Source organism: Pseudopipra pipra, chromosome W (genome assembly GCF_036250125.1).
Source record: "Pseudopipra pipra isolate bDixPip1 chromosome W, bDixPip1.hap1, whole genome shotgun sequence".
Taxonomy (NCBI): Eukaryota; Metazoa; Chordata; class Aves; order Passeriformes; family Pipridae; genus Pseudopipra; species Pseudopipra pipra.
This window is the reverse complement of record NC_087580.1, coordinates 12,209,778-12,224,261: the sequence shown is the minus strand read 5'-3', so window position 1 is coordinate 12,224,261 and position 14,484 is coordinate 12,209,778. Positions and strand designations below refer to the sequence as shown.

At 52.1% G+C, this 14,484-nt stretch overlaps 2 long non-coding RNA genes across 2 annotated transcripts; both read left to right on the top strand.

Annotated features, from left to right (window-relative positions):
• Positions 1-793: 793 nt before the first annotated feature.
• Positions 794-3,030, top strand: LOC135406154 (uncharacterized). The gene is made up of 3 exons (XR_010426174.1): positions 794-910; positions 1,435-1,649; positions 2,922-3,030. It is a non-coding gene; the product is annotated as an uncharacterized LOC135406154 (long non-coding RNA).
• A 4,454-nt stretch (positions 3,031-7,484) lies between these two features.
• Positions 7,485-10,630, top strand: LOC135406175 (uncharacterized). The gene is made up of 3 exons (XR_010426194.1): positions 7,485-7,546; positions 8,563-8,662; positions 10,491-10,630. It is a non-coding gene; the product is annotated as an uncharacterized LOC135406175 (long non-coding RNA).
• Positions 10,631-14,484: the final 3,854 nt, after the last annotated feature.

Sequence of the window (14,484 nt, the reverse complement as noted above, 5' to 3'; positions counted from 1 at the left end):
GCATTTTTTATCTTCTTTTCGGTGCCTAATAATTTTAGAAGTTGTAGAACACCTATTGCAAGACTTTCTAAAAAAGCAAGTTTAAATGGAATGCCTGACGTTTGTTATGCGTTAGCTGGCATTCAGCAATTACCAATGTAAAACTGCTCCCATCTTCTGCACCAGCCTTTCCTGGCAGTGTCTTGTGCTTCTCCCTTGCTTCTTTACAGCCCATTTCAATTCTCTTTGCCATCTCATTGTGTCAGGGCTTGTCTCTTTGTCTTGCTGTGTTCCTCCTTTTCTCTTCAGTTTCCCAGGAAGGCCAAGGGTCTGGTCTCCTCTGCTGGTGTGCCCATGGGACTGTCTCCCCACAGCTGGACTTCCCCACTCCACCTCAGTCTGTTAGAAGGGAATTTCTTCCTTCCCCCAGGACAATGTGCTGGTTTGCCTTCAGGTAGCACATTCTCCCTCTGGAACAGGGCTGCGTGGCTGTGTGCAGGCAGAAGCAGGCAGATTCTCTGGGCTTGTTGAAATGAGGGTGACTTGGTTCAGGTGTTCTATCTCCATACTGCTGGTGCCTGACCTTCCTTCCCAGCAGGCACTGCCCTACTGCCTCTGGCCGAGCTGCTTTGCCCAGGCAGAGGGATCCAAGTTCACCCTTGTGTAGCCTGTGCTTGTACCTCCAGAGCTAAAAGTCTTTTGGGAAAATGGTCAAGGAAGGCTGTCACCAGGGCACACCCAGGCCTCCTCCTGTTTGCACAAGTGGCAAAATCACCATTTTGTGTCTTTCCTGCAAGTTACTCAGCTGGTGAAGGTCACCATGGACAGCTCACCTTATTTCAAGTTGGTCGGCCCCAATGGTGTGTGCCATCAGATCCCACTGGGCTCATTTTGCACTATAAACATCCTTTTCACCCCTGAGGGGAGCAAGGTGAGTTTGGAGGAACGTTCTCTCTAAAGCCAGGGCCTTTGTTGCACACTGGTTATAGCCCAGCCCATGCTGTGAGGTCGGCTCTGGGCTGGGGGCAGGCAGCCTGGAGCTGGTCACACCTTGGCACGGCGTGGTGCTGCCAGGCCCTGCAGCTGGGCCTAGAGGGCTGTGCTTTCCCTCCGTGCCTATTCTTGAACGTTCACGGGGGAAGAGGCAGATGGAACAGCAGGGAAATGACAGGGAGGGGTGTTGATGTTTAGCCACCTCTGGGTTCAGTGGAAGGGATTTAAATATGGAAAATACCAGAGGAACAAAAAGATGATCCAGAGAGCTTTATTCTTTCCCATTGGAATGGAGCAAAACTGATGCTTTTTCACATGCTCTGTTCTCCAGCCTTTATTAGTATGAATTAGTGGTTGTTTTTGGGGTGGGAGAGGTCAATTCATGCCCACAAAGGGTCATAGAAAACAGCACTTTTTCTTCTGGCATGAGGATGGCACTCAATGCCCTCAATGCTGTGCCAGTTACTTTTCCTGCAGGATCATTTCCACCAGCTTGTCTGCAGCAGTGAAAGGGAAAAGGTCTCTGTGCCAATCCGAGCCATTGGTGCCCGCCCAGTCTTGGACTTCCCTGACCAGCTGGACTTCTCGTCGTGTCCAGTCAGCCACAGCACCCAGAAGACTCTGCTGGTTCACAACACCGGGAACCTGGAAGCCTGTTACAGCCTCAGCACTGAGAGGTAAAGCAGCTCATCTGTCTTAGTGCAAAACACCTTTGGGTGATGGCAGAGTTGGGAAAGAGTATCCCAAAGGAACCAGAGCATCCGAGCTGCTGCACTGCAGCCACAGCTGGAAAGGGGCAGGACGTGTGGGGTCTGCTGTTGCTTCTAGTGTTTTAAGCAGGATGCAAACCCTGAGCTTTGTCTCTCCCAGATTTCCTGGGGACTGCTGGAACACGTTAGTGGTTGGTCTGCACCCTCCTGAGCACCATCACCTTCTGAAATGGCTGCCTCCCACTGTCAGCCAATAAACCCACTGAGCAGAAGCACCTCTCACCTGAGCTATCCTGAAGCACTAAAGCACTGATTTTTGTGTCTGTCAGGCAAGAGCTGTTTACCTGGTGACAAAGCCAAATTGCTCCTGTTAAATCCAAACTGCACCAACACATTTGCCTAATGATTTCCCTTGTTTCTCTGGTGGGCCAAGCAAATAGTTACCAGCCTGGATGACACTCCAGAATCCCAGACTGCATCGCTGGGGAATACACAGAAACCTCCTGTTCAGTTCCCTTGATGTGCTGCTCTTAATGGCACTTCATTTAGCTGGGATTGAATCCTTCAGGCTGTAAACAGGACCCTCCTTTTGGGTATTGTGTCCATGTCACTGTATTGCTCCAATTTGCAGTTGCACTCCTTCAGAGTTTTCATTGCTCCTTTTCTTCCAGCAGCTTTCCTTGAAATGTGATAAAAGGTGCCCTTTCTTAGGCTAAACCAGGATGTTTACAAGGGGAAAAACAACCCCAAACAACCACACTGCAAATTAAACTCATTATTCTCTGGTCTTCAAGGAGGACTTTATTCTCCTTCTTGATTCCTAGGCTGTAATCTCACAGGACAGGTGAGATGCCATTTGCATCTCTTGAATGAGGTTTAGAAGGGACTGGAAAAGAGATTTTTGAGGCAGTCAGTGTCAAGTTGTGCATGCGAATAACTCTTAACCCTCTCTGTGCTCTTCCCAAACCATTCTCTGGTGGGACTACTGGCAGTCGGACCCTTGAGCCTCCATGCAGAGTATGGGGGAGATGAGTTCATTTCATCCAACAGGATTTTCTGAGGGCTGCATCTCCTCCAAAGAGAGTCAGTAGCTGTTTCTGATGCTGTGTGTTCTGTCTGTCTTCTGCTGACTGTGGTTGCTTTGCTCCTCCCTTGCACAAGTCAGCTGAAGTGAACTAGACTGCAAATATCGTCCCCAAACCTCCCCCAAGAGTCCTGATCTCTCCCTTGGTCTTGCAGCCCTTTCACTGTCAGCCCAGCCACGGGAACCCTCGATGTTGGTGAAGCCAAGCAAGTGACAGTGGAATATCACCCGCTGCAGACCGGGCACCATTCCACATCCCTGGCAGTGCACTGTGACAGAGGTGAGTGCTGGGCACTGCAGGTGCACTCACCCCGCGTCCTTCCGAATAGCAGAGCCCTTTCTAAGCAGAATAACGTTAGACTTGCTCTGCAAACTACTTGTAGAACTGTTCCTTTCAAAGCCTCCGTGTGTTTCAGTGCTCAGAAGTGAGCAGAGAAGGGGCCAAGGCTGAGTCTGCCCCTGTCCTGGATGTGCTGTGTTGCTGTGTGCTGGTCCATCCCTGGGGGGACCCTGGTGCCAGCATGGTGTCCTCCATCCTGCACCCCCACCCCAGTCCTCTACCAGCACTCCCCACTGTCCCAGCCACCTGAATTCCCCTCCAGCAGCACCGCCCCGTCCCAGCTTCACCGCTACGAAAAGTGCAAACTAGTTAGTGTTTAGGGGGTTGATAAAGTGGATAAAGCCCTCAAACAGGGACGAGATTTTTGGAATCCTGTTTTGCTGGGAGTTGCTGAGTGGAGGAAGGAGAAACCTTGATTCTCCACTGCAGTGTGGATGTGCAGGGCTGAAGTTGTGTTCCTGGACAGTGCTGCCTGTGACGTGGGAGCTTTCCATCCAACTCTCTCCAATGTCATGTGTCTTTTGCTCACCTCTGTCCCCTAAGCTGCTTCTCTGTTGTCTTGCCACAGACCCCTTTTCTATGTTGTCCTCTACACATACATGTAATTTCTGTCTAAGAACATTTTCAGGCCCTCGGGTTCCTGTTGGATGACAAACCGTGACAAATTGTCCCTTATTTCCATTTCCCAGGCCATTCATGCTCTCCCAACCTCTCCCATCTGTCTCCCATTTGATTTCTAGGTTGAGGAACCCCACTCAGTCTTCGTGTAAAAGCTGCTCTGTACATTTAGTCTGTCTCTCTGCCCTTCTTTCTTTCATTTCAAATGTTTCAGCTTGGTGTTTGAGATCAGAATGATATCAAATATTTCTAGACTGATGTGGCCGTGGGTTTGGACAGGGAGGGGATGATGGCTTTCATGGTGTTGATTTTCTAGTGCTTTGTCATATTGAATGTTGTAGAGCATTGTGTCTTGTTTCCTCACCTTAGTCCCCTTCTGCCGTGGGCTTCACTTCCCTTGCTCCCCTGGACCTCCCTTTCTTCACACCTGCCCCCAGGAATCTTTGCTTGTCAGCAACAAGGGATTGGGAGAGGCAGGAGCCCCGTGGGGTGCCTTCAGGAGCCCCTGGGCTGTGACTGAGTGGGGCTCCTTAGAGTCACCCGAATGAATTTGATGCAGAATTGCCTGGGGTCTGAGTGGGTCACCTGAGCACACCTGACAAATCTCACTGTAAATACTGTCACCTGGGGACAAATCTCTACAAACCCACCCAGAAATAAGGTGCTTAAGGTGGTGTCCAGGACATCCTCACACTGTACCCACGGAGCTGTTGGGATTTGATAAATGTACTGATCCATGGAATTACTTATCCAGCAAAAAGCTGGACACTTTCTTCTGTTACCTGTGGTTTGCTCTGCTCCTTGTAATTCCATCAGCAAGGGAGCTGAGCAAAGACTCCTCTTTGCTTTGTTCCAGGTGAAGATACCCACACCAGACTTCTTGGAAAAGCTAAGGACTTCAACATCGGGCTGGACAAGTACTCTTTGGAACTTGTCAAGCCACAGAACCCCGGCCATCCACAACAGAAGTAACATCACAGCCCGATTCCAGTGGAAGGCTTTTGCTACTGAGGCAGAGGAGTATCCACAGAAGATCAGGTTGGTCTGAAAGATGCAGTGACATGCACTGCCCAAGGGTAAAACTAAACTATGGCCTCAGGGGGTGCTTGTGCTTTTGAGTGCTTTAGGGTGTTAGGAACAAGTAGGTGTTCCTGCAGAGTTTGCAGGGCAGTCACAGCTCGCAGTAAGAAGCGACAAAGTTGTTCAGTTCTCAGCTCTGGAGAGGAGCAGTTTGCCCAGAGACAGGGGGACCAACCAGCAGCACGGGAGGATCATGTGGCCCTGTCCTCCCTTTTGAAGTGCTGTGGCCTCCACCTTGAACAATGTCAGTGACCTCCAGTGTGGCAACGCAGAAATTGTGTGAACAATTTGTATTGCATTTCTGAGATTTTTCTGTGTGTTTTACCTTGGCATGGCTGGGTGCAGGTAATAAAAAATGCTGCGCCACTAATGTGGCTGCAGGCCTTGTGCCAAGGTGAAGGAGGAGTTCTTTTGGCAAGAAAACAAGTTCTATGGACACCTGCAGTTATCCAATTAGTGTTATACACCACAGTATGTTTTCCTTATGTAACCAATGTAGTGTGAACAAGAAACTAAGCATCATGAGCACTATATAATCTGTCTTTCTCCTAATAAACCTGACATTTTGCCTGATCACATTGATCTTGGAGCATTCTGTCCGTTCCCTTCCATCAATACTCCAGAGCCACCTAATCAGCACATAATGGGGGACACACAGTAGGCCTGCTGGGAAGCCTGTAACTCCAGAGTATCCCAGCCAATGGAGAAATGGGGAGGGACCTGTGCTCCGGGCAAAGGGGATAAAAGAAGCTGCAACCTCCACTGAGTTGAGAGACCTCCCTGAGGTCTGTTCAGTGAACTCTCCCTTTTATCAGAGTAAAGGTTTATTTTTTCAGTTAGCTCCTCTGTCTCCTGACCATTTATGTGAGTTACTTCTGTACAGTCTCTCATCAGCATGGGAGGTGAGAGTGGCAGTGGTTTTGCCATTCCACATACTCAGGTCTTGGTTCAGTGGTTGTCAGGGGTCCACTCTGGGGGTCCACCGAGGCGAGTGCCCCCTAAATCAGTCGTCCTATTTGTGACCCCGCTTCTTGCACTCGGGCAGGTATTCCCTTGTTATATAACACAAGGCAGTGGAAGGTGGGGGTGCAGAGTATCAGGGCCTTCTGGCACGTCATGGGGAAATTACTGTCTGTTGATGGAGGTTGAGCAGAGGGTTGCCACCTCAGTGGCTGGATGCCCTCCTCATGCCCAGCACTGCAGGTCAGCCCTGGAGAAACATTTCCGAATGCGCTGCACAGGGAACCAGCCATGGCCAGTATTTTTGGGGCAGGGAGCCAGCCATAGCCAGTATTTTTGGGGCAGGGAGCCAGCCATGGCCAGTATTTTTGGGGCAGGGAGCCAGCCATGGCCAGTATTTTTGGGGCAGGGAGCCAGCCATGGCCAGTATTTTTGGGGCAGGGAGCCAGCCATAGCCAGTATTTTTGGGGCAGGGAGCCAGCCACAGCCAGTATTTTTGGGGCAGGGAGCCAGCCATGGCCAGTATTTTTGGGGCAGGGAGCCAGCCATAGCTAGTATTTTTGGGGCAGGGAGCCAGCCATAGCCAGTATTTTTGGGGCAGGGAGCCAGCCACAGCCAGTATTTTTGGTGCTGGTGACAGTGTTTGCCCAAGAATCTGTCTGTGTGCAGCTGGTAATATCCATGACTGTACTTTCTTTCTAACAGTTTGAATTTGGCTGGGTGAGGGTGCTGTCCTGTTTATACTCCACTGCCTCAATTTGCTCCCTATGGAACCTTCTACTTGTCCCCCCAGTTGCCACCTGCAGGTTCTTCACAGCCAGGGGACTGGAGTCTGAGGGGGGAACAGTGATCTGCCAGCTGGGAAGCAGCTGTTCCTTTCTCATCTCTTGGTTGTGATCTTAAAACACTGGAATGATTTCTGCTGCAGCTACCAAGTAATGGAGAGATTAACTGTGCCAAAGGTCTGCAGAGAAGGCCAGAAGGAGGAAAACAAGAAGGTGGTTCAAGGCTAGATGTCCCCCTCTCAGGGCCTCTGTTTTCATGCCACTGAAGAGGTCCCATGCCTGAATTCCTCAACTGGCTTTGAAAGTGCTCTGGGATGCTCTGGTGGAAGGCAGTGTAGAGAACAGGGCACACAGGGTTAGCTTATCCCTGCAGGTCCAAAAGGGAAGAAGCCAAGAGTGATGCTGGTAAGCTGCAGCTGAGAGCCAGCTTCTTCTCCCCTTGCCAGGGAAGCCCTGCAGGCAGTGGGGGGACTCCTTGATCTTTATCTGCCTCCCCCAAGCAGCTCTGTGGTAGGAAGAGTCAGTTGAGGTCACTGGTGGGTTCTCCCTCAGTTTTGGCAGTGGCTCTGAGCCAGGAGGTTCTCTTGAGGGCTGCTGGCTTTTAAAACCTCTCCTGAGCTTGTAAGTGTGGAGTAAAAGCACCTGCCCTGCGAGCGACCAACCAGTGATCCTCTGAGCCCTTTGGGAGCCCGTGGCTCAGGCTCAGCCCCTTGCTGGGGAGCTGCTGCTGCTCCTCCCCGAGTTATTTGCTGCTTCTGCACTTACACTCAGCTCTGCAAATCAGCGGCTTATTAAATGACGTGCTGCCTTTGTTTCTCCCTGTGGCTGCAGGCTGTGTCACAATCTGTCTCGGCCACCCCAGGAGATAGCAAAGGCTCTTGTGATGAAGCGCTATGAGGAGCTGGACCTTTACGACCGCGAGTTGGAGAAGGAGACAGCAAAGACTGAAGCAGACTCCATGCTCTTCTCAGATGACGTTTTCACCATTGAGCCCTTGGTAAGTGATAGCTGAGAACCTCCTCCTCCTCCCCCTCCCTGAATGAGGTCGCTCGGCAGATCCCCACCTCAGCTGTCTCGATGTGCCCCGAGAGAAGACATGGGGTTTCTGGCCAGGCTGGAGAGCTTGTTGCAAAAAGCATTGCTACCCTGTGGGCTCCTGGCAGGCAGCAGGAACCTGCCTAAAGCTGAGCTCTGCTGCAAGGGCTCGACGTCAAGGGAGCTTGGTGCGTGTCCTTGCAGTGTCCAGAGGGGTCGGTTACTGTAGGAAGGGGCACAGCTTACACGTGATGTGTGGGGCTTCCCAGAGGGCGTTGGAGCACTGTCAGTTCACAGACTGACCTGAAGCGAAAAGGAGGCCAAATTCAGCCCAAGGTCATGGAAATGCCAAGCCCTCCCTGGAACCAGGACTTACAGCATGTCTGAGTCTCCCTTCCAGTGTCATCTGGGAGCCTGGACACAAGACTTGGAAATGGACTTTTTGAGTTCTTTTGCACACAGGGACAGAAAATCTTTTTCTATTTCTGCAAGCAAACCCCCATGTCCTTCCATCAACCAGAGCCCTGATTATGAGTATTGGCACAGCGTGAGATGAGGAATCCCTGCTGCCTGCGCAGTGCAAAATCCCTCCTCGTCTTGGAGTAAACCCTACAAGAATCCCAGCCTCTGCTTTCTTTTAAAAAAAGTGAAACTAAGTTTTTTCTTTCCAAGGAAGGGCATCACGTTCTCTTCTTGGTGACTCCTATAGCCCATCTAAGGCCAAGAGCCACCAGTGTCAGCACAAGAGCAGTTTCACACCACTGTAGCTGACAGCAGCACGATGTGACCAAGCGCTTGTGTCAGAGCAGTAGGAATATTGTAGCGTGGGAGCTGATCAGCTGAGCATTAAGAGCATCCTGCAGTTGTGTTGAGCTGGTTTGGGAGTGTTCACTCCTTGCTCTAAGTAAGGGCTTACAGATTGAAAAGAGGAAATGTGATACTGGAAGGTAAATGGTTTGCTGTCTCTTTCTGCTTTAGGAGGGAGAGGTTGGGCCACATTGTTCAGCTGAAATCAAGGTGTTCTTTAAACCCCGAGAAGCCCAAGTCTACAGAAAAGTGGCCTACTGTTCCATCTCAGGTACGGCTCCTTCTCCTCTTTCTCTTACCCACACACAGTGAAGGGGAGGTGCAAATACTCTTCCAGCCCACTGAGCTCCCATGGAAGTGCTGGGAAGGGTCCAAGGTCATCAGGGCAGTGCTGGCTCATGTCCACTGTCCCTGCAGCTTCCTGGTGGTCTCCCATGCAAGGCCAGGGCTCAGGACACTGTTCCCAGAACAATCCAAGCAGTGCATGGATAAGCTCTCATGCCATGGGTTTGCCAGTATTTCCTCAAAGGCCAAAGAGCTACACAGCAGAACAGCTTTAGGGAACAGGCACTAAGCCCCTCTAGAGCACTGACCTCCAGGATGGCTCCTCATGGATCCATCATCAGGCAGTAGGAGCTGAGGTAGAAATGTGCTCCCTGAGCCCGGATCACCTCCCACTGCCCAGACAACAGCAGACCAGAGGTGGCTGAGCCCTGCTGAGCCCAGGCTGTCTGCAGAAGGACCACCCCTGGCCAGCACCTGCTTCTCTCCCTGTGTGGGAATTGTCACCTTCTGGCTCTCAGGCTGAAGTGTGTCCAGGTGGTGACCACTGGGCTTGCTGTGCTCAGCTTCCAGGAGTGCTGTCAAGTCCTTTTCTGGGAGCAGTTATCATTACCCCCCACCCCGAGGTGGTGGCTTTGCTGTGCCCGCACAGGGGAGGGAACACTCACAGAGCACAGTGTGGTTCAGGTTCCCCTGTCCTTCCTCTCTGTCTCTGCATGGTGCTGCTTAGTGTTTTTCACCTTAAAGTGGGAGATGGCTGCCAGATTTCCATCCAGGGAATACTCTGGGTTTGCCCATCTACGAGAAAGAGGTGGGAGGCCCATGGTCCTCCAGCAGCCAGGCTCCTGTTCTGGAGGGTGCTGCAATCCCCTAACCCAGCCACCCTGTTGCCTTCCTTCTTGCTCCAAGCTGATAGATACAAATGTCATGAAACAGCTTTTTATTTAGACAGTAATTGTGCAGGGATAACTCAACAAATGCCATCTACAGTAATTACTCAGGGCTCATGCTAACAAACTCTCTTCTTGCCCACCAACTGCTGTCGTTAGAGCTGTGGAAGGAAAGCATGGATTTAAAAAGTTGCTCCCAAGGCATTCCTTGTGATGTGTGAAACTGTGCATCTCTGTTTGTTGACGTGGTCAGATGAGAATCGTGTTCCAAGCCAGTCACTGAACACGGGGACATTCTGTCAACAAGATGCTGAGTGTCAGAAAGCAGCAGAAGCTGAAGGCTTTGGCAACAAAGCCCTGTGCTGTTGGGCCACCGCCCCCCAATTTAGTTGGAAGCCAGGCAGCAATGTCCAACTCTTTGCAAGCTTTGTCCCTTCACTGAATGGGTTTCAAAGCTCCTCCAAGTGTGTGAGAAGGAAATCACAGAATCATAGAATGATAAAGGGGTTGGAATGGCCCTTAAAGATCACCTAATCCCCAACCCCCCTGCCATGGGCAGGGACACCTTCCACTAGCCCAGGTTGCTCAGAGCCCCGTCCAACCTGACCTTGAACACTGCCAGGGACAGGGCAGCCACAACCTCCCTGGGCAACCTGTGCTAGGTTCTCACCACCCTCCCAGGGAAGAATTTCTTTTGTATATCTAACCTAAATGTCCTATCACTGCAGAAATCATGTTTTAAACTTGGCATCGCTTTTTCAGGGTGCAAACTGGTGGCTAAATGGGAAACAAGCCCGAGGGGTGGGTTAGAAATTGGAAGGAGCTGGTCTCACCCATCTCAGAGTCAGGGACTGGCACTGAGGCAGCCTGGAAAAAACAGGATAAGAGAGTAAGAATTACTCTACTGAAATGGAAATCTCTCCCCAGGCCGTGAGACCAGGCTGCCCCTGCACCTCACAGGGGAAGGCCTCGAGCCCTGCCTCCAACTCAGCTCTGAGGAACTGGACATGGGGAAAGTTTTGGTTGGAGAAGCCTACAGCTACGAGGTGAGCAGCAGGGGCTGGGGTGGATCCTGATGGCTCCTGGGGCAGAGGGGAGCCTGGTGGACCTGTGGAATTTCTGGCAACTTGGGCAGTTGTGAGCAGAGAATATTTGACATACTAGTCAAATCTGGGGGGTTTCACAGAATCTGGATCCTTTTCTGGGGTCTGAAAGGTGTTGTCTGTTGTTCATGAAGCCCCAATTCCTGCTTTTTGACAACCTCCCTTGGAGATCAGCTGGGATGCTTTCTGCAAAACAACCCCTCAACACATGAAAGCAACACTGGGTCAAAAAGCTGAAGTGTTCAGAGGCTTCTGTTCCAGCCTCAGACTCAAGGCACCTTTGTGCTCGGGCTGTTCAAGAGCAGCTGGAACAAACTGGCTGCGTTTGAGCTTGAGTCCACTGCAAGAGAGAGCAACTGAAAAAGGTGGAAAATGAGGCACTGCATCATGCCAGACACTTCCAAAAGCTTTGCCATGGGGGAGTACAGTTAAATTTCTTCCCCTGCACAGGCCCATCCCCAAGGGTCACACCATGAACCTGAGAGGATCATGCAAACACTTCTTGAGCTCTACCAGCCTTGGTGCTGTGCCCACTGCCCTGGGGAGCCTGTTCAGTGCCCAACCACCCTCTGGGGGAAGAATCCTTTTCTAAGATCCAACCTAAACCTCCCCTGACACAACTTCAGGCGATTCCCTCAGTCCAGTCCCTGGTCCCCACAGAGCAGAGCTCAGGGCCTGCCCCTCCTCTACCCCTGCCCAGGAAGTTGGACCTGCAGTGAGGTCTCCCCTCAGTCTCCTCTTCTCCAGCTGAACACACCAAGTGCCCTCAGTGTCCTCACACGCCTTCCCCCCAGGGCCCTTCCCCATCCTCGCTGCCCTCCTTTGGACACTCTCTAATGGTTCAATCTCTCCCTTCCATTGTGCCCCCCCAGACTGCCCCAATGGTGCAGGTGAGGCCGCACCAGGGCAGAGCAGAGTGGGGCAATCCCCTCCCTGGCCCGGCCGGCCATGCTGGGCCTGATGGCCCCAGGACAGGCTTGGCCCTCCTGGCTGCCAGGGCACTGCTGACTCAGGGCCAACTGGCCACCCACCAGCACCCCCAGGGCCCTTTCCCAGCACTGCTTTCCAGCCTCTCCTTCCCAGTCTGTCCGTCCGTGCGGGGTTGCCCCATCCCAGGGCAGAATCCGGCACTTGCCCCTGTTGTTGGGGACGGGGTGGGGGCACAGCGGGGCCGCACATGCAGGAGCGGGGAGAGAGGGAGATCTCCCGGGGCAGTTTGTGGCCGCAGGGAGAGCTGGGGGAGTCCTTTTGGGTTTGGTCCGGGACCTGGTTTTTGGCCACCTCCTTCCCTTTTCCTGAGGGGAAGTTTTTCTCCCCACAGGACACCTTGTGGAGAACGACTGAGAGAGAGAGACCGACCCATCTCAGAGCGAGGCATTCTGCTTTCAAGACTGCTTGTGGGGAAAAAGGGACTTCTTCTTTGCTGGCTGTGAGCAGCTGTTGAACTGCCAGGACAGTCCTGCCTTCTCTCCCCCCTCCCTGGATTGCCACAGGTTTCTCCCAGCACACCTGGGGAACTGGGACTTTGTGTTTGTTCTGAAAGTTTTTGATTGCACCATTTGTTGCTTATTTAGATTTTGTTAATAAAAAGTTGTTTCTTTTCCTTTTCCACACTTCCACCTGAAGTTTCTTAATTTCTAAGTTGTAATCTTGTTAGACAGTAAGCAAATTATTCTTTATATTATTGTTCAAATAAAGTACCATTGGCCTCTCCAGTTGCGTGTTTGAAAATGGATTCTGTTTTCAGAAGTGCAGGAAGTTCTTAGGTCACCAGGGAGTTTGCTGTAACTGCCTGTCTGTGCTGCCATGGACCCCTGAGGGAGCAGGAAAGCAGCTGAGTGCAGCAGTTCTGGAGCACGGGGTTACACTAAGAGCCAAAGCCTTAGAGCAGCGGCCACTTCCGCCGTCACCCCGCTCCCGTCTAGACACGTGAGGACACTTAGAACCAAAACCTCCAACTCGTGGCCGCTTCCACTGCCACCCTGCCCCGCCGAGACACACGGGAACACTCAGACCACAAGCCTTAAAGCAGCAGCCGCTTCCGCCGTCATCCCCCTCCTGTCTGGACACGCGAGGACGCTTAGAACAAATGCTGCCCGGCACGCATTTGCTGGGGGAAGCGGGAGACCTTGACAAAGAGAGACGTTCCTTTTGGACCCTCCCAGCATGAGGCTGCAACCCAAAGAGAAGAAGGAAGGAGGTGAGCAGGTAGGGCAGGCACCGCAGAAGTGCCAGTGTTTGCTGACCACGAGAGGAGAAGGAAGAGGAGGGACAGCGAGGTGGCTGTGGTTGCAGCACAGGGGGAAGGCAGGGACACCCTGCACCTGCCCGATTCCAGGACAGAGGGAGCTCATCAGTTTTCTTTTCCCATCAGGCCACCATCATGGGAGGGCTTTAATGCATTGGCCGAGCTAGAAGAGAGACACAGGCACTGGGATGCCAGTGAGTGCCTTTGTCCAGGAGGCAGGCAGGAGGCAGAGGAGGAGGGGTAAGTTGCCAAAGCTGCACCCCAGGGCTCTGCAGGGCTTGAAGCAGAAGGACCCAGGAGAAGAGCTCAGCACCTCCATGAACTACTTTGCTTCCCCAGGCCCTGGGAACTGCTCCTGTGCTCCTCCTGTGCTGCCGAGGGCACCCACAGACACTGCTCTGGCCTGGAGACAGCAGAACCAGATGGGAATGTGATGGCTGTGCAGTCCCGGGCACAGCTAAAAGGCAACGCACCCTTGTGATCCTGGCAGCTGGTGCCCATGGGCCTGGCAATGGGTGTCCAGGGTGGGCTTGGCTGAGCTTGTCTGCTCCAGGAGGGCTGGGGGTACTGCTCTGGGAGGGACCCCACGGGAGCAGGGGAAGGACTCCAACTCCTCTCCCTGAGCAGCGGCAGAAACAACAACTGACCGTGACCCCCATTCCCATCCCCTCCCATCTCCCTGCTGGGGGGGAGGAGGGAGAACATGGAAGAAAAGTGGGGAAAGGTGTTTTTAAGACTGTTTTATTTCTCACTCTTTGGCTCTTATCCTGTTAGTAATAAATATAAGTACTATCCCCACTTGGAGTCTTGTTTTGCCCGTGAAGGTGATCAGTCACTGACCTCTCCCAGCTCTTATCTCTACTCAGGAATTCTTAGCTGTTTTTTTTCTCTGTCCTCTGTCCAGTTGCAGAGGGAGAGTGAGAGAGTGGCTTTAGTGGGTACCTGGTGTCTGGCCAGGGTCAACCCAGTACAAGAATATAAAAAGAAGTAATTTTTTTGGTCTTGTTCTGATGCAGTTAAGGAGCTGGAAAACAAAGACTGGTGCAGGGAGGTCCAAAGCATGGCTTTGGGTCTGGATGATGGAGACATCACATTTAGAGGGAGACAGACTCTGCCATTGCTTTCCTAGACTTTGTCCCACCTTAATGGTGTTTTTCCACCCACAGCAGCATTGCTGGGAGATGTTGCAGTGGCACATCCCCCCTTCTCTGCCAGGGCAGCATCTTGGCCCTTCCCAGCCCACCATGGATTTTCCATTCCTGTGGCAAGGACTTGTCCCCACCTGATATCCGAATGGGAAATGCAACTCCTGGGGGTGGCTTTCATGGTTCCACCACAGGCTGGCACAGATTCTGATCCAGCTTTGAGAAATTGTGTGGTCTACGTGTTCTGGATAAAGCTGTCCCACCTTTGCACGTTATGACCCAAGAGAGTTTCGGTGGCCAGTTCGTGTATCAAAAGCACTCAGTACTAAAATGTACCAAGTTGCACCTGTGGACAAATCTGCAGGAGCTCAATGCCCTGCGTACCCACACAGGCTTTTCTGTCTCGAATCCTGCTCATTGCGTGC